Source organism: Cupressus sempervirens, chromosome 3, assembly GCF_028749045.1.
Source record: "Cupressus sempervirens isolate cs-2001-9-10 chromosome 3, ASM2874904v1, whole genome shotgun sequence".
In the NCBI taxonomy this organism is placed as follows: domain Eukaryota; kingdom Viridiplantae; phylum Streptophyta; class Pinopsida; order Cupressales; family Cupressaceae; genus Cupressus; species Cupressus sempervirens.
This window is the reverse complement of record NC_143120.1, coordinates 792,873,568-792,894,715: the sequence shown is the minus strand read 5'-3', so window position 1 is coordinate 792,894,715 and position 21,148 is coordinate 792,873,568. Positions and strand designations below refer to the sequence as shown.

At 34.2% G+C, this 21,148-nt stretch overlaps 1 long non-coding RNA gene across 4 annotated transcripts in view; it reads right to left on the bottom strand.

Moving 5' to 3' along the window:
* Positions 1-21,148, bottom strand: part of LOC149569178 (uncharacterized) — a 163,082-nt gene that overhangs the window by 43,412 nt on the left and 98,522 nt on the right. For 2 of the 4 annotated variants that reach the window (XR_016361735.1, XR_016361728.1), the window contains exon 5: positions 12,907-13,216. The exons of 1 other annotated variant lie outside the window; for it this stretch is intronic. This is a non-coding gene — a long non-coding RNA (uncharacterized LOC149569178). Of the gene's footprint in view, positions 1-12,906; positions 13,224-21,148 lie in introns of those variants that run through there. One more of the 4 variants, XR_016361732.1, reaches the window with a different exon arrangement.

Genomic DNA, 21,148 nt, shown 5'->3' with positions numbered 1-21,148 from the left:
TAAGGGTCTACACGATAGAACTTGATATGATGTAATGTAATAAGTTAATTATTGTGCAAGAAGTATTAGGTGGATATGTTGACATTCACGAGGACAGATTTTATGGCCCAATAAAATGTAAGAAATTTATTCTATGATTGATTTTGAAAACTATACGACTATGCAAACATCCAAATTAGCTACAATAATTGATGCACCCTATTATGTGTTTTATGTCATAATGATAACAGGATATTGTTGGTAATCAAACTATACTAAATTAAAGGATACTAGTTGTAATATTTACATTTTGGTGATTTTGACCTAAGATATGTATTCAGAACTAATTTTCATGTTGGTCGACTTAACAGTATAAATTCAACATTTCACCACCATGATGGAAGATGGAATGTAATGTGATTCAGAATAATAAATAGATCGTGATAGGGAAAGACTAATGTTGATATGCATATTTTGGTATCTTAATGCTTTATATGAAAATGATTAGAAAATGAAAATTGATTATGATGTTAAGGTGAATTATTTAATATGAAATTGTCATGCACTTATATACATGCATTTTATATGATTTTTTTTTCATTGGGCTACTGATGTTCGAGTTAGTGTGCAGGCAATTGAACCATGGAATTATTTGGGGGAAACAAGGTCCAAACTTATGTGAACACAGTTTAGCCAAGGCAAATCTCGGAAGATTTAAAAGCCTCATTATGATATATTTTATTTCATAAATGTAAGCTTGCATGTGTGTGGTGGATCTAAATTCATGAGTAAATAGGGAAATGCCATTGTGATGTGTAATGTGGTTTAATGTGTCACTTGACACTTGTTTATGTGTTGATGACATGTCACCTAGGGTTCTAGTCATCGTTATACTTAACCTTAAACTAATTACCTTTCATATGATTAAGTAAAATCCACTTGGAGAAAGGATAGGATGGATCACCATCAAGGAAAATTCGAATTCAAACTTGACAAAGATTTTAGAGGGTCTATAGGTCGTCCCAAAGTGTCATTTTTATGAAAATAAGCTACCATATGTTAGCATAACATGTTAGGGGCCTAAATTTGGCCATTTTATTGCTTAGCTAGCCTAGGGGATCCTTTAACCAATGCATTCTTCAACCAATTCGAAATTGGAGTTGTCACATGACTTTAACCTTTTCTTCACACTTGGTCAAGGTCCTATATAAGAAAGTGGGCTTCATAATTTGCCAAAAATGGAGATAGTGAGGTTGGAGGTCTTTTTAAGAGAGTTTGGACAAACTAGTGGGTGTTCACCCACTCTCTAATTTTAGAGACACTTAGGGTGTGGAAGCTTAGAAGGAGCTCTTCTACAACCTTCCATTTCCATTTTGCAAAGGAATTCAAGGTTGGTGTTTCTTGCCATATAGTTAATTTCTTCCATTTTGCAGTTGAACCTAGGTATTGTATTCATGCGAATGTGGTAGTGAGAATGTCATTGTAAGGAAAATGTGTGGTATCATCTTGTATCATGTTGTGTTGTGTTGTGATGAGCATGAGATTTGGATTTTCAAGGTTTTTCTTGCTTTTGATTTTCCATGATTTTGTACATGAGTGTTGTTATAGGTGTGAGGGCTTCACTCACCCTTTGGGAAGGGAAGAGAAGTCCAGGGTGAAGGGGTTACTTGGGCTTGAAGATGTATTTGAGAACCTTGGAGTATGGGCTCTATTGTATGTCATATTCATTCATATCTTGTTGGGGTTGATAACGGAAGTCTGGTGTAGAAAGGAAGTTTATGGAGTATGGGCTCCAAGGAAGCTACAACTAATGGTAGAGTGTGTGGAGGAGGATTGTGAAAGCCCCAAAAGGGCATGCAATTTGTTGATTTGTGAAAGCTTGGAAAGGGCATGAAATATGTTTATTGTAGATATTGTTTGATATGGCAAGTCTCCATTTGAAGAGCACACCTTCACCCTATGTTCAAGGTTCTACTCGTGAACCATTGTAAAATACCCTTGTGATGGAATTGTTCAAGTGTTGTAATGTGATGTATATGCATTTTTAAGATTGGAATGGAACCTGGTTTGAACCTTGTTTCCCTAGCTCAGTGGGTGGCCTCTTTGGAGGCCTGGGATGGGAGGTGAGCCTCCATCATTCCAAGCTTTGTGTTGTTTTGCAAGCTTTGTGAGAATAAATCCTATGCAGAGATTAGGGTTTTACCCTTGGCAATGTTGAAGAATCAAGTATTGTGGAGAGACTAATCTTTCCCTTGCCATTTTATAATGTGTTATGGTATTAAGTTTATATTATTGTTTCATTGTAATGTGAAAAGGATTTACTTCCTATTGTATATTGTTGTAAATGTGTAAAGTGAAGCTTGAGAATTTGTATATAGTTGTCTTTGCAAGAGAAAATTGTGACACTATCATAGTTGTGTAGGAAGGAAAAAGATCATTTCGTGTAAAAGAATATCTAATGTTGTGGGAACCATATTGAAATGATGTAAATTAGCCCATTGTTCTTGCCTAGATTTTGTATTCCATTAATAAGCCCTATGGAATTCTCATATGAGGGAAATATTGTAATGATTATTTAATGTAGATTTGAGTGATTTCATTTTAAGGCTCTCTATTATGTATTTTGATGCAATGGTACTATAAGGTTCTTAATAGTTCATGTGTATGCATAGAAAGTGATTCAATTTGCTGTAAAGATAAACAATCTCATTTACAAGTATATTCATCCTTTAAAAAACATTTATGGTTGATTGTGGAATATAGGTAGTATGTAAAATTTTGAGTATCTATCACCAATAAATCTCTAGGCTATATAGATGTAAGAAATCACATCAACTCATCACCAAACAAGCTACCTTGACATCATAGTTGTTACAGAAGAAAATAACTCCTCATATCATATAATTTAAAAATTCATAAAGGAGAGTGTGTTGTAGATGCATTTTAACTCTCTAGAAATTGTATGGGAGAAGGAAATAATTCCTCTCCCCAATTACAGACAATAAAATAATCATAAGCTTAGCCCAAGTACCATGTCCTGTCAACTAAAGAGATACGCAAGTAAGGTTTTACAACATAAAATTTTGTAGTAATATTATGGTAATGTCAAACATGTGACTGTGACTGCATGTCACAATTATATATATATATATATATATATTTTTTTTTTTTTTTTTACTTCTTCTTTTTTTTTTTTTTTTAAATTTATTTATTTATTTTTATTACTACATGCAATTACCTAAAAATATAATAACTTAACTTAGCACCTAGCCTAGGTGTTCCTTTGATAATTGAGTACATACTTCTCCAAGTTTTAAACAAACGTATTCCTTGGGGAGCTCTCCAAGGCCGACCACCTTGGATGCCTCCACAATTCTCTTCCCCCTCACACGTGGGGAGGACCTAACCTCCAAGGAGAAACGTGCAATTTGATAACACTTAGAAAGATGATTAGATGGGATAAAGTAGGGATAAAGTCAAAAAGGACTTTTCATTCAAACATATACAACACCCAACATTAAACACCTAGAGGAAAGCGCACAAAAAGGCAAGATATAAACAAAAGCCCCTCCTCCCATGTCACATGAGTCTTGGGAAAGGAGGGGGACCACATTTTTAAGGGGGAAGTAGGTAGGTATTAAGGAGGAAAGTGGCTAGGAAATAGAGTTAGTAAAGTGAATGTAGGTAAGTAAAGTTAGGATTTAGGTGTCTGTTAGCAATAGATATTTAAGTTATGGGTAAAGTATAAGGTTTTTTTTTCTTTGAAGTTGGTTAGTGGGGAGGGAAAGTAAGTATAGGTTAATTAGTAGTCAAACTAGTTGCTAAGTAGGTAAAGGCCATTGGATGTAGATAAGTTTAGTTAGTTCAATGTCAGGTATTCCTTTAAAAATTGAAATATTTTAGTTGGTGATAAAGGTTTAGAAAATGTCTTATTAAATAAATTTATTAATGGATATTTTCTTCTTTTGATGATTGATGCATACTTACAAGTATGGGTATTAAGTATCATTTAATATGGAGAATGCCTTATGTAGGGTTAGTATAAATTATGAAGATACCTTATTTTCAAGTATATTCAATTGAAATTTTAAGTGATTATAATAATTATTATGACGATAAAAAAGAACTAAATAAAATTAATTAATTAATTAAAAAATTATATATATATATATATATATATATATATATATAAAATTAATGGTTAAACTAGCGACCTAATTGATAGATACTGAAGAGATTAAGGCACAAATTTAGGAAATGTAAGAATCTTTTTAAATGGAAGTTACTACACATTTGCAAATCATTAAGTTCTAGCAAATATATCGATAAGGGATTGGCATTCCACACCTATATACGCAACATCTCATTACAAGGTTAGGATGTGGAACCAAAATGATAACATCATCTAGCTCTTAGGTGATAGATTAGATTTTCAACAAATATTTTTTAAAAAAAAATTATTAGTTGTGTTTTGCCTTGTAAAATTTGGGCATGACAGCCAAGTTCTAATATTAAGTTAGCAAAGAATCTTGGATACTACCTCACTTTTCATTTGAAGAGAGTTGTGTTCCAATCCCCAACAATCCTCAACCTTATTTCATTGCATGAACCTATAAATTTTGTTGAATAATTTCAAAGGATATTTTTATAATTCTTATATTTAGAGCATTAATGTTTGATACTCGTCATCCAAACAAATTCCCCTTGCTTTCTTTGTGCTTTTGCTCCCTATATGGTTGAACGGTCTCCATTTTTTTTTCCATACCACCCCTGTACTCTTGGAAGATGATCTTAGATGTCCTTATAATCTTTAAGGTCCCTTAATCTACTCCAACTAGCTTCTACTCCACTATGCATTCGAATATCATACTAACTCTTTCGGGTAAATGTAAAGAGTAAGAGTCGGTCAAAACTTCCAAAAGTGATTCAAATTGTTCATTAATGTTATAATACTAATCACCCATGCATTTATTACTCTTGAGTGGTCTTTGTATATGCCAAAATATCATGGAAGCCTCAAAAATTCAAAATAGAAGTTGCAACCTCATGAAACTAATTTTTGTGTCCTTTAATTAGGATTATCAAGAAATTTATTTCTTAGTCATTAAGGCTTCCTTTCAGCTACTAGGACTATTGTGTTATTGAATCCCATGGTCTCATGATTACCTTTGTGATGCACTTCAAACCTTCTAATAATGAATATGGCATGTCTTTAACTTCTTTATTCCATATGGTTATTGTTCACTCTCAACATGACTAAGGCAATCTCAATACTATGACCCTATGCTTTCAACACAACCCTATAATGGCATTCATGATTATCATCCATGACCCTATCTTGACAAGTAACTATTATGGTTCTGCTCTATCTTTTCTCTTATATTTTATGAAACTTGTTTTCTTGTCTCTGTTACATGTTTTCTTTCTAAATATTGTACCTCCTCATTCTTTACCTTTTCTTGATATATGTTCTCATATAGTGGACTACCCATTAACATAGTTAGAGATGGGTTCTTCTTTATCACTGGCTCTTGAAATATAACAACACAAATAAACTTATTCCTTGAACATGCAATGCCTCTTTGAGAAAAACCTCTATGTTTATGAAGGCCTTTCAAATTGTACAATTGTTTTAAAGGAACAATGGTTTTCTTTTCATGAGTGTCTTTCTCTTGACTGTCAACCTACAAATTTTGTCTTGCGTGATTATTTTCTTTGTATCTATGCATGATAATCAAATACGTGTAAATCCATAATGTCATATGCCTTGTTACTTATAGTAACCAAAAAACGTCCTTATGACAATCTTCATTCTTGAATTGTCACTTTTAAGACAAACATTTTTGCATTTCCTCTAGGTCTATGATACATCCATCTCTCTTGGCTATCTTTTCTTAATGTACAAAATAATAAGATGACTTGCACAATGGTAAGCAACAAAAATTATGAAACCATACATACTTCTTTCTTTCACAAGGACCTATCTTGCATGCTTTATAAATTCTTGTTATCTCTTCCTTATTGACACAACTTGCATTTAATAGCATATTCAAAGGTAATCACATTATATTTGAGTATAAATTTGGCAAGGAATTGATGAGTGGCAAAGTGCATCTTTAGTGACATCCTGGTATTTATGGGAGAAAATAAAGTCTCTATTGGTTTATTAAATATAACCATTACTTACACCCAAATATGGTGCAAGGGATATGACAATAAGTATTTGATATCAAAGCATGAATGAAGCTTTACATAATAAAATAAGTTGTATAAAAGTGTCAGTTTACAAACTTTTTTCATTGTAGAAGGAAATCTTATACATAGCAACATCCATTTTGGAAGTTACAGGAGTGTCATAGTGTGGGTTTTTTGTAGGTCATAAAATTGAAATGCATAGAGACACATTAATCAATGAGTGTTAACTTGTTGAAGATAAAACTTGTTATAATTGATAAGCCAAAAACTTGTGTTTCAATATTTCCTATATCAATTATGGCTTTATCTAGCATTTAGCCTTGTGATTTCTATATAGTAATAAATCATGTTGTGGTTTGTGGTATTTTTGTAAAATTTCCTTAGGTTTTAGATTAAGGTAAAAACAGGTTTTGAAGGGGCCCCGAAACCCTTTACATCAAACAAAAAGATAAACCATTAAGCACAATCAGGTTTTAAAAAGGACCTGAAACCAGCAAAATAATTAAAACAGGTTTTACAGGAACCTGAGACCAACAGATATGACCAAAAAAATCAACCAAAACAATACTGGAACTTGAAAAGTCAACAGACTGGAACAACAACCTGAAAAACCTCCCAAACCAGTATCCAACGAACCAATAAAGCAACCAATTCACCAACACAAAAACCAGTCATCATAAGGAAACAAAAGATTTTCCTTTTGATATGAATTTTCCCTTACCTGACCGAAGGACCCTATCTAAAGGGGGGGCAGAAGCATTAGACTTCTTTCGTTTAACCGCAATCCAACCGTCCTCAATCTTCGCAGCCTCAGCAACCCAAGCCTCAGAAGACAAAGACTCGAAGAACCCAGGGGACGCTAAAGCCGCAACAACCTCCGTGAGAGAATTAGACGACGTCTAACCCCTAGGAGGGACATCCAAACTAGGGGTAGAGACCAAAGCCACCTCCACCACCGGCTCGGAATGAATGCAATCCTCAGCCATAGGATCCTTAGAAGCATCCAAGGAAAGATCCACCAGAGCATCCACCTCATCCATCGGCTCAGAGCTAGCCTCATCTTCAAAATCCTCAGGAGCAACAGAGGAATGTTTCACTGTGTAGTGCTTAGAGGAGGCCTTTGACCACCAAGAAGGTGGTCGCCTAGATCTGGATTTCCCAATAGCACAGCGAGCAGCAATATGACCCGTCAAGTGGCATTTCCTGCATTGAAAAGGGATACCCTCGTAATCCAACATTTGTGTCCAAGAACCCCTCGGGGAATCCAAGCAAATCGCCTCAGGAAGGCCCTTAGAGACATCTAAGTCTACAAGAAAGCGAGCACAAGTCGAATGGAGAATATCCGAAGTGTTAGTATCCACATATAAGAAACCCCCAATAGCATTCCCAATAGTTTCAAAAATCGAATCTTGCCAAAGATGTAATGGAAGATTAGGGAGCCGAACCCATATAGGGAACTTATTAAAGGATTCTGAGAAAGGATCGAAATCCATGTGAAATGGTTTGGCCATGAGTGGAAATTTGCCCTGCATTGGAATAGTTTTTGAGTTTTTATGCATTCCAAGGTGGATGGACAAATGTAGAAATCAAATGCAATTGTAACATATGTTAGCAATTATGAGGGGCTTGGAGCCAAAGGGATATAGAATATCTTTGACCTCTCAAAGAGATCTATTGACGAGACCAACTGTAATCCATAGGCTTCTTGTAAGCATGACAAATTGAAATATATGTAAGACCTCTTGGGAGAGTTGGTCATCATTACCACCTTCAATAAATTTATGTTGTGTATTGAGTAAAACGTAGAGAGCAATAGACATATTTAGTTGTAGTATTTTTTTATTTTTTGATGCTACTAGTTCACTTGTAGCAAACAAATGTATTAATTGCTCAAGCTCTTCATGTTTAATTTTTTGTTAGCTGCTTATTAGTGTGAATCATTAACAACTCCAAATCATTGTTCTATATTTTGCTTATTTTGTAATGATTTTTTGAAAACCTCTTATCGTCCATTCTTTTTCAGTGGGACCCACCATCATCTTGTAACCATGATCCTGGATGAAGTCTCTGTAATATAGATATGATAGCCCATGTCGAAAAATGCTTGACATAATGTTGGATCGTTTGTTGGTCCCACCAACCAATCCTCCCAAACTACTGAGTCAGGTCCCTACAGTAAATAACTCTATCCTTTGAAGATGGGAGCACACTATCACAACATAGATAGTATAAGTCTTGCTCCAATATCCCCATAGCCTTATGAAGAGCATAGAAATCTACCACGGAAAATCTTCCACTATCCTACTCATTAGTCATAAGAGCACTCCAACTGAGTGTAGATAACATCTGTCGAGTGACATCAAAGTGCTCAGCCACTATGTCTACCCTCCTATCATCAACCCTGAGTTGTCTAATCAAGTGATGAGGAGTCTGAAAATGATAGTTCTCAGGCATGTGTACTACCTCTGAATTTGTGTTATGGTAGAATATTGTGTCGGAGTCATGTGCATCACTGCAAGGAGTATCCAGTATGCATTCACTAATGCATGTATCCTCATTTATAGTACTGCAACCTTGTACCTCTGAGACCACCTCCTCTGTCAATTATGAAACTGTTGTCACCACACTATGCTCACTCTCATCAGCTCCCCATGTGTCTGCACATACAACCAAATCACGATCTTGGGATTCAGTGTAACTATGAGTACACACTACTCTGATTTCTAGGGTATGGTCTAAGAAATCAGACTCATCATGGCATGAAGTCTCATCACCCAATGCCTCTAAAATACCTCTGTCTGGATTACTCTCTTGTGCAAACTCACCAAAATAATCTTAACCCTCTGTATAACTTGGTGTTCCATCCAAATCAACATTGGCCTCTTCTTCCATTGGAAGAAATAAAGATCTAATGGATGATTCTCTTTGTTTCCTTGCATCATCTATCTGATTATGGCATTCTTTGACTCTTTGGAGACATTGTCTTGCTTGGGGAGCAAGTATCTTTGCTTGCATAGCTCTATCTAACCAATATTTATTCAACCTTTGACAATGTTTTATATCATCTACCCCAAAGTACACAAAATCAAGCTTATGATGACGTGTACCATTCTTAAGTTGAATACCATCATCAACATCATTATCTCCATTTGAAATAAATGTTACCTCATGATTTAAAGTGTTGTTGAAAATTTCAAAATAGACCTCACACCTTGGTGTCACATTTTCAACATCTCTAATGGTTTGTCCCCTGATTGTAATCTCTTCAAAATTTTGACCAATGGCTTCTTTATTATCATTTAATATTTCTTTCTCTTTTTGCTACTAAAAGGAGCTTGCAGATAGCTAGTTATCATCTGCTTTAGGTACACCCATAAATTCTATAAAGGAAAGGAGGTTGTGTATCTCCTTAGGAAGAGAACAATATTGATGGTAGCTACTCATAACTGCAACATTGAATGTCTTGGCAAGAGGCATCTTACTTGTGCTCGTTAACGATGATGAAACCTTAAAGAACCCATTTTTATTTCTAGCCATGGTAGGTTCCTGGTCTATTTCAAACCCTTGCTCAAGTTGAGCTCTCCTGAGTGTATAAAATCTGTGTATCTCAGCCCTTAGATGTATAGATTTGTCAATCCACCAACTAGTGACTACCTAAATGCTAATATGAATTGTCAAAACCTTCTAGCTAGCACTCAGATGTCAAAATGAATTATCAAAACTTTTTATCCAATACCCAGATGCCAAAATGAATTATTAAAACATTTTAGCCAGTACCCAGATGCTGAAATGAATTATCATAACTTTTTATCCAATACCCAGATGCCAAAATGAATTATCAAAACTTTTTAGCCAGTACCTAGATGTTTAAATGAATTATCAAGACTTTTGTTGAAATCTGTTGTGACAATTTCTCACAAACCCTACAAGCTAGCAAGATATAAGCTTTGATACTACTAAAAGATCCCTGATGGATCTCTTTTGCTAATCTACTGTAAATTTATATTTTTAAATCTATTTTCCCTATTTATTAAAATTTTCTTACAGAGCTAGACAGAAGTTGCAGAAGGGTTTGATTATTTTCTATTATTGATGATTTTCAATAAGTAATAATAGAAGTACAATAACATGAACAAGTTCTGAAAATGTATTCCAAATATATTTAAAACAAAGTCGCTTCAAGTAGATTTTCCTAAATATACGCCTAATAAGTAACCAATTGAAGATTTATAATCATATCCAGATGAATACAACCAAGGACAAAGCCAACCTGAAGGCGTGAATGAGAAATATGAGCCCAGAAAGAAGTTACGGCCAGATTCTAGCTCTTCAAGTGCTACACATGGGAAAGAATATGGCTGCCAGGCGCGGTTGTACAACTACAAAGTGCCCACATGTGGATAAAATGTCCAAACCTCAATTAAAACTCTAACTCAATACTGTGTTCCCCTGAAGAAACAATGCACAATCTCCAAGATGCTTCTGACTGCTAAGAACCCAAACCACTATTTTGGGGGCTATGTCCCAAACAAGCAAAGCAAGTGGGTTTGGTGTCCCAAATGCTGAAAGCTCAATCAGAGTCCAAAAACCCAAATCCAAAATGTAATATCTCAATAATGCCTTTGAACTTTGTCTTTACCTCCTTATAACCCACCAAACTTAGCTCAAATCCTAAAAGTGTCTCCATGTGGCATTGGGTTATAAAATAATATATTTCTCATGTTTAAAGTGGTGAAGTATCCAGAAAATGACCTTTTGCCCAATAGAAAGAAATTTGTTCACCGAAATGCTCTGAGTCAAAAGAGAAATATTTAGAAAAGTTCAAGACCTTTCCAACAAGCTATTACACCAAGGGATAAGCAATCCAGATGAGGCAAAAAACCCCTTATTACCCCAAAATGGCTATAACTTAGCCTTATTTAAATTATTAAAATGCTAACTTAGGAGAATATTTAAATATATTAAAATATTTTCCAAATAGCGAACTGATAGCCAAAACACCTCTACAAGGTGAAACTGAAATTGTCACCTCATGTGACTGATGCTAGATAATTTGAGATAACTGATAGTCTCATTCCTCAAAATTAGGGATACTCCTAAAAATAGGAACGTTTCTGAATCTCTCGAAACTGAAACCATAGAATGATCTCATAGAAACTCAAGACTATAAACCATCTCCACCTCCTAAAATGTAGGAAACTCCTCCTACAATTAAGGAATTGCTCTCAACTGCTCTCCTACTGTCTGAAACTCCAGATCCAAACATTGTGTACCCTAACTAAGTCCCTAAACACCACTGCCAGCCTACGAGACTCTAATGATAGGCCAACTCTATCGTCTCTGATGTCCACTCTAGAAAGGAGACATGACAAACTTCAAGTAATGAGTTGTAGTTGACAAAAGGCTTCTAGACACATTCATGGTCTCAAAAATAACACATACGCATGGAATGAAGGATAACATTGAAGAATATTTATGATGGATCATGGAGTGTGATATGAAATGGTGATACAAAAAACATTCACACAATTAAGGTCAGAAGCATTTTCAATCACTTACATGGAGTATGGATATATAAAATGATTCTACTCACTAAAACAAAAGGATCATGACCAAGAATATCATATGCAAAAAATGATGTGCTCATTAGAAAGGTGGAAAGAGAAAGATGAAATGCCATGTACTCCACACTATGTCCGACTACATAGTATATCAATAGAAAAAGATTAGTTTTCTATACATTCAAGGGAATTAAAACCGAATTCATTTTCAACCAAGCCTTGGACCTTATCCATAATTTTTCTAGGACTAGAAAAAGATTAGCTTGATATACATTCAAGAGAAATAAAACTGAATTCATTTTTTACCAAGCCTTTGGACCTTACACATAATTTTTCTAGGACTAGAAAAATATTAGTTTGATGTACATTCAAGAGAATTAAAACCGAATTCACTTTTAACCAAGCCTTTGGACCTTATTAATAATTTTTCTAAGACTCACTTTTCCAAGGGTTTTTCGCTTCTCCAAAAATGTTCAACCATTTAATGGTGGTAATTGTATCACTTGCTAACAATTATTTGGTAATTAATTAATTATTTCGTAAATTTACAGATCAACATAAGACGCCCAAGAGTAGACCTAAATAAAAAATCATCTTATTAGATATTTCAAAATTGGCTCTTATAAGAAGACATATGAAAGTAACTTTCCTTTATTTAAGAATGGAAACCCTCTAGGCTCTAACAAAGGATCTTTAAACAAACAATCCAACAGAATGGAGTTGATTCCAAAAAGGGGAAAAATCCCAAGGGTAAAAATGTTTGATCCCAAGAGGTTCATACAATGATAGATAATGGGGATGCAAACATGGAAATGAGTGATGTTATGCTAAGACATCAAATAAACATCCATTGTGTGATCCAACAAATTTGAGTAGATTCCAAACAAAGGGCTAAAAATAAAGATAAAAATGTCTAATACCAAGAGGTTCATACAATGATAGATCGCCAGAATGCATACATGGAAATGTGTGATGATATTATGATAAGACATCAAATAAGCATCCTTCCTGTGGGTACCTCATAAACTCATCATCAAATCGTAGCAATTTTATAAATATACCAACAACATCAGTGCTATCATTTTACCATGTTAGGTAAAAAGGATAATCAATTATTATATCTTCTAAAGTTCATAAATTATATGTTAAAATCACTAAAATCAAATTAAGATTTTTAATCATAGGAGACCCTTAAGGGTTTTGGGAACAACAAAATTACATACACATGTTGTGGCATAATGATATCTCACTAACTACTTTAAATTCAGTAGTTACTAATACAATGTAACTAAATTTAAAACATCTTTGAAAGATAATAAGATAATTAGGTGTCAAAGTTGGCATAAGATCATCATCAAAGTATAAATATTAGCAAAGCTCTACCATTGAAATTTTATCTACATGTACATAATTTTTAAATGTACTCATGTGAGTGGATGTGCACATGTAATGCATATATTTATAGGACGCGGCTATCCTCCCTACAAACTTTACAGTTGACCAATTTTTAGAAAATCAAAAACATCATGCATTTTTCTGAAAATTTCAGCATTTAAAAACAATTAAAAAATTGCATTGAAAAAGATCACTTTGTTTTCGTGAATCTGGAAAAATACTAAAATTAATTTTTTATTTTTTTTTAATGTGACTTTGTTTTGTCTTTAGTGCATTTTGTCTAAAGATTAGCTTGTCCCATATTTATAACCCACTTTTAGTGTAATATCTCTCTGTAGGAATGATTAATCAGATCGGTAATGGGAAGTGTCCTTTTCCTCTTAGGGATGAAGGCAAGACAAAATGGGAAACCGAAAAGACAATGCCTAAAAATACTCTGGTAATCCTAGAAATAACAATTAATAGGAAATACAACCTAGATATTATATTTAGGTAGGATAATGATAAGCATAGATAGGGGAACAAGCAGTGCAAATGCATCCAGTTGAATATCTAATGGATTGAAATAAATGTAAAACTGAGCATGATATTGAAAAAAACATAAATTGTTAGGTAGACTATTGCTTCCTTATGAGATATGCAATATAAACGCAAATATGGAAGAGTTGAAAAATTGCTCATGTTCCATTAATTGTGGCTAATAGAATATTGTTACAGGGTACAATAGGAAGTAAATACCAAGTATAAATCAAACAATTCATGAAAGAAAAGATATATGGCAAGCCTGAATATTGTTCAATTGACTTATTTCTTATTTCTTCTTATTCTAATAGACACATGTTTGCAAAACACAATTACTACATTTTGTTAGGAACCAACGAAATAAAAGCTAATTATTGGACCCTACAAGTTATTAGTCCTCATAAGAAGAATAGATAGGCGTCTAGGAGATTCATTTTATAATATTGTAAATTAGGTTCTACAGAGACTTCCCCTAGAGCGTGACAATTGCTTTTTCAAACAAGTGAAGCAAGATACAAAAGGGTAAACTTGCATTAGGGACGAGAATAGAACATTAAGAAAAAATCAATATCAAATAAAGAAAGAAACATTTATTTCCCATCAAGCCAATAGTTGACATTTATTGTCTAAAAGAAGGAGAAACAAATATAGGGACAAATTCAGAAGGGACGTGTTCTTCAGGTGCAATTTTGCCAAGGTAAAGTAAAGTACCTCTAAAATTTCCAAGTATTTGAGAAGGACCTTAACAATGGATGAAATTCAATGTATTAAAGTTTATTTAACAAAACCAAAAGTCCTAAACAGATTCCATGCAAAGGAGCAAGTTCATGGATTAATAAACAATTGAATTGAATGCAATTCCTCTACTACTTCACAACCCAATTCACAAAGATATGAAATATGCATATATCTAACATTTATGGTTCTGATAATTAGATAAATAGCCCAACCTTGTATTAGCTTCGGAATGTGGTCCTAAAGAAAAGTTTTGTCAAACAATCAAATCTTCAAAATTGTCTCCATAGCCCCTAAGGATATCATTAATGCAAATGCAAATCTAAGATAAACTTTGTGATGCCTTTAATCTCAGGTATGCAATTATTCTTGCACCTACACAAGGTGCTTCCAAATTTGTCTTTTCTCATACCATGAGTGTTTTCTAAGTGTACAACAACCCTTCTAGAACTATTGAGGTCCTTAAAAGCAAAAAAGGCCTTATATTAGATTGAAATTGTTCTTATAAACAACGTTTCTAAGTGGCATTAGCTCCACATGATCATGTAAGCTACAATTTGTGCATGTTTGAAAATCCCAAAACAAAAGTATTTTGCGATAAATTTACAAAAACCTCAGAGTCAAAGCAACAACACCTTCAAAACTATTGTAATGGGGACATGGAACAAAACTATTGGCATTATAATGCAATTTTTCTCTTTAAAATTTTTGAAGACCTTAAGATCTCTACTATCAAGTGTGTCCAAGCAGCCTAGGAATTCAAGAGCGAGTGCATCTTGGTGAGGATGCATATGGGTTTAGAAGTATTTGGATGCCCCTAAACTTCAAGCAACAAGAAAAAAGCTCAAAAACTTTTTAAAAGTGAATTTTCCCACTCAAAACGTGGGTTTCGAAGAGCTTTTTACGTTATTCTTTACCACTAAACCTTAAAATGACCCTAAAAGAGACCATTATTTGAACATATCATTTTTTTTTTACTCTTTTCCTCCCTTCTCATTTGGTCTCTGTTTCAGCATTTCGAAGGGTGGGTGATTTTTTTCGAGGATCATTCTTGGGGTGCCAGATAGCTAGCTTCCACAAAGGAGATTGAAGCATCACATCTAAGGTAAGCATTTGACCCTATTCTTGAGTGTTTTAAAGAATTTAATTTAGGTCTTGATGATTTTTTCAAGTTTGGAGTGAAATCTTTCAATATTTTTAAGAAATAAAAGAAACAAGTTTAGCTTTCAGTTTTAATGTTTTTATTTATTTTGTTGCACTTGTAAGTTTGTATTTCATTTTTTTCTATTTTAAATTTACTTAATTTCTTATAATAGCAAGAAATCACATTGCAAGAATGGTTGGTAGTGAAGCTCGATGGGCAAAGAAGGAATAGATAAATTGAAAATTGATATAACATCTCCATAAGGTGGAAAATATATTTCACAAGTTCCATAAGGTGGAACATATATTTGGAAGTGTACTTATTGTAATACTAAACAAAAAAAAAGCTTGTATCCTTGAGTTGAACTTCACTTTAAGGGCCTTGTTGGTAAAGAGATGGGAATATGCACAGGCCCAAATAAGGAGTTGTCTCTGTCTCCCACACAAATAGAAGGATTTGTAAAAGAACTAGAAGAGGGTATTAGATTGGTTCAAAGAGAAAAATGAACTTCTTATAATGGTGGATCTGAAGAAAAAAAAATGCAATTACCCATTGAATTAGTTGCAACCCCCAAACATCCATTCCTACCAATCCCAGAAGTGGCAAATGAAGAAGCACAGTTACCAAGTGTGTCCACATAGCCCAAGAATTTGGGTGTAGATGCATCCTACTGATGATCCTGGTGTAGATGTGCATAAGCATGCAAAGGGAGCATACAATCTACTTGAGGGTGCTTTGAGATGTGCAAGGATATGCATCAAAGAGCACACATGGGAAGATTGTACTCTCTTTGTATGTGTTCGTGTACACCTAGGTGCATCTAAATGCACCCAAATGCCCAACAATCAAACAAAAAACTTTTTTAAATTTTACTTAAACACATATTTAAAGAGTTTTTATTATTATCATCTTTTCTATTAAACCCTAAAAAAATCCTAAAAGAGGTGATTTGTTGCTTTAACATATTATTTTATTTGCTACTTTACTCTCTTCTTATTTGGTCTCCATTACAACATTTTGAAGGACAGATAATTATTTTCAAAGGGGATCATTCATGGTGTGCCAAAAAGCTTCCACAAGGGAGATCTAAGTGTCAAGGGTAGGCATTTGACTCTATTCTTGAGTTTTTTAATGAGTTTATTTTAGATTTTAATGAATTTTTCAAAAAAAAAAAACTAGTTCTTTTTAACAAATAAAGAAACAAGTTTGACTCTGTGTTTTAATGTTTTGTATCTTTTATTGCACTTGTATGTTTGTATTTCATAATTTCTTCTAATTTAAATTTATTTAATTTCTTATAATAGCATGAAACCAAAATACAAGAATAGTCAATAGTTAATCGGTGGTCAAATAACCATAAGAATTTCACAAGTTTCAAGAGGTGGGGCATATATTCGAAAGTGTACTTATTGTGATACTCAATCAAAAAATAGCTCATATTCTCGAGTTAAACTTCTCTTTATGGGCCTTGTTAGTAAAGGGATGGGAGTATACAAAGACCCAAATAAGAAGGGGTTGTCTTCTACACAAATAGCAAGATTTGTTATAGAACAAAAAGAGGCTAATAGATTGGTTCAATGATCAAAACAAACTAAATTAGTTGCATTTGCAAACTTCTTATATAGGTGGATCTGGAAAAAACTGCATTTACCCACTAAATTAGTTGCATCCTTCAGGAATCCATTCTTGCCTATACTAGAAGAATAAGATGAATAAATATAAATTACCACCCGCAAAAGAGGTATTGCCTCTATGACATTGTTGAAAATGAAACTGAGTATTGCCTCTATGCCAATGGTCTTCCTTTCAACTTGGTGAAATCAACATATTGGAAGAAAATGGTGTCGGTAATCAATAGTACACCAATCTATTTCACAAGTACTATGTATGAAGAGGTGTGTACCACCTAGTTGCAAAGAGAGGAATGATGTAAAGACCTCCCTTCAACCAATTAGAGATTCTTGGATTGATTTGGGTGTTTCTATTATTTCTGATGGATGGAAAGATACTAGAAACTATCCATTGACCAATGCCATTATAGTGCCCCCAAAAGGGGCAATATTTTCAAAAGAAGATGATTGTGAATGGGGAAGTGAAATATGCACAACTCATTTGCAGAACTCTCATTGAGTCCATAGAGATGGTGGGTAGTGAGAATGTGGTCTAGGTAATCATAGACAATGCCAAAAATTGTAGTGGTGTAGGTTATTTGATTGGGGGCCAATATTTTTTTTGGACACCATGCACTCCAACTTGGTGACGCAAAAAATTGGCACTCAAAAAGAGTGAGTGAAACAATTATACGAAGAGGGGGAAGGTGATCTAGAAGTGTGTGAAAAACCACCAAATGTCACAATAAATATACAAAGCTTTGTCGAAATTGGAGATGGTGAAGGTAATTACTAAACTTAATTTATTTATTTAATTTAAATAAATTGTATGTTATCTTCAATTATCAAATTGTATATAAATTTGCTTAATATTTATTAACATATTGTTATTAACTCACGGTTGTTGAGGCTCGATTTGCATCTCATACTATTTTATGAGAGGACTTCTCTAGGTGCCAAAGGCATTGAGGCAAACAGTTATCTTCAACTAATGAGGCATGTGAAAAAGGATTCACATTTAGAGAGGACCCAAAAGGTCAAGACATTGGTCTTAAACGACAGTCAGTTGGCTTGTGTGCAATATGTATTGGAATTCATTGAACCTATCATCACTATGCTTTGATTTTCCAATATGGATGCTCCTTGTTTGGGGGATGTCTATGATGGCATGGACACAATGCTAGAGAAAGTGAAAAGCGCAATACAAAAACCATCAGAATGACCTATAGAATGTGAAATCTCATACAACAAGGTGGAATCAATCATTCATTGTCGTTGGGAAAAGATGACCACCCCATTGCATATGCCCTATCTCTGAGGTACTATAGGAAGAAAGTAATTTCTATGCTAGGGAAATTAGTACCATATAGAGATGGCGAAGTTGCTAATGGTTACAAGCAAGCATTTGATAAACTCTTCCTAGATGATGAAGTGCAAAAACAAGTTATAACAAAATTTGGCTTGTTTGCCTAAGGAAGAATTCATATTCCAACCGCTATTAAATACCAATACAACATGGAAGCTATCACATGGTGGTACCTCCATGGTCAATCACTTTCATTCCTAAAACATCTTGCGATCAAGATCCTCTCACAAGTAAGTTTATTTTGTTTTTTTACCACTTGTATTCTACAATTTATTAATTAACATTCATTAATTTCGTTTACATTTTTATTTTTTATTTTGTGAAAACTATCCAAGTTGCAAGTTTTGTCACTAAACAGAATTGTAGTACAACACTTTTATCCATCCAATAAAGCATTACCAACTAGGTTCAAAAATGGTGAAATTTTGGTTTATATTCAAACCAACTTAGTTTTTGTCATTTAACACTAGTACATTTTAGGTCAATTTTCAACCTTTAATTTCGACCAAGGCCTTTTTTAGCTTGTTAATTTTTTATTTTTTTTGTTTATGAGCTCGATTTGGTCAAAATTTCTACCAAATGCTCGATTTGGTCAAAATTTTGACCAAATTGGCCTCATAAACAAAAAGAAAAAAGAAAAAGGTGCACGTGAGATTTCACAATTTGGGTATTGTGGGCGGGAGGTAATTTGGAGGTCTACGTGCTTTGGAGGTCTTTGAGTGTGAGTTTTCTCTAAATGATTATTATCATTATGTCATTTGAAATCCGGATTCAACTGTGAATATAAGTATCTCCTGTAGTCTCTCTCACTTTCTAGACATTTTAACAATTTATTTACTTTCTGTTAAACCTAGTGGAGAAGGTGTTAATGTGCGCTTTGTAGGTTTGCAAGTGTGAGTTTAAAAAGGTTTGCCTCCACACATTTGCTGCACATTTCTTCAATATTCTTGTCTATTCACACGAGTAGGGTTTTATTCTTGTTCTTTCTATAACGTGTAAGAATGCACAAACATTCTCTATACATCTATATTACATAGGTGGAAGATTGTAATGTAAAAGTAGCCCACATTAGAAATCTCATTAAATCAATTCAGTTGTTTTTCAAGTACTTGACATGATTGAGAACTTGCTCTAGTCAAGACTTTATTTCTCTACCCACATTCTCAATTCAAATAGCATCTCCATGTATAGCACATCTTAGTCACATATCAACAGGCTTTCCAAACTATTTCAACAGTTGTATTAATGCTGGTCATATAGATGAGGATTTGTTTGTGAAAAAGGTTTTGCACCAGTTATAGGTGATGACAGAATGCAAATGCCAACATACTCCCAAACTGTGCTATCATGAGAACTATAGAGCCGGTATGACTACCACCACTTTTTCAATTCACCAAGTTAGGATACCCTTTCCACCTGGGAATTATCTCACTTATTGTTCAACTACTTTGATTGGTCCTCAAGGCTTTCTCTACTTGAGATTTCTCCAAAAATACCAAAGCTCTACTAGGTGGCCTCCATGGTGATGCAAGTAGGGGGGTGTTAAACAAGTTCTTCTCACAAACTCCTCAACTTGGCTTCTTCTAAGCCTTATGAAACATATCACAATCAGTCCCTCGGGATTCCCACAAGCCTAGAGATCAGGGGATTGGCCTTTTCTTCATGCCACACTTTCCAAATATCTCTACCTATCTCTTCACAAACACCAAACAACTAACCCTCTTGCCACACAACACCCCCACTCCCTTACACCCTCTAGGATCTTTCACAAACTCCACACCCCAAATGCTTCCAAGGGGCTTAACTAATTACAAACATTTCAAACATTCATAAGGTTTCATGCACTTTAGTGGGCTCCATACACCAAGCTAACAAACTGGCCTAATAAGGGGCTCTTCCTTGTTGCCATATTTTGGGTTTTAAGACCAAAACTCAAAAATCCTTTTTAAAACAGCCTGAACTGATGGAGGATTAAGACACCTATTAGTGAACCCTATTAAACTTCAAAGCATAACTTCCCAACTCATCATTAAGGCACTCAAATACCAGGCCCTAGTTGAGGGCTAATAGGCCTAATTGGCACAACAAATTTTAGACTCAGAAAAACTTCAAAGAAATTGAACAAATGAACTTAATGTCTTCAAACTTCCAACTTTTGGGCTCCTAGCCACTATGGAGATAATTGATCCTTCAAGCCCTTGCTCCCATGAGGCTCTCATTGCCATTTATAGCACTGTCACCAAATCTTCATTATCTCACCTACCCAACTCTTCCAGTGGGTCCTTCAACCTTAAATGAGTGCATGTAAGGTACATAACACACATGCAAACTATAAAAAAACCTCTGTCACATTTTCCTTAATACCAATTCACTGTATTCTTCATGCAATGCCAAATATCTTATAGGTTCTTGACGAAACCCTTTATCAAGATCAAGGTTATTGATGTGAAATCTATGAGAAACTTCACAATCACTATTCTAGGCATCTTGGCAAACCTAATGGGCCTTTTTAATCATTCTCCAACCCTGTTCAACATTATTTACTCAACTTTGTAATGAGGTCTTATATAACACCAAAATTGCCTATTTTTCCCAACATGGTTTTTAAGTGTTGTTTTGCTTGAACTTGTTCTTGGCTTTG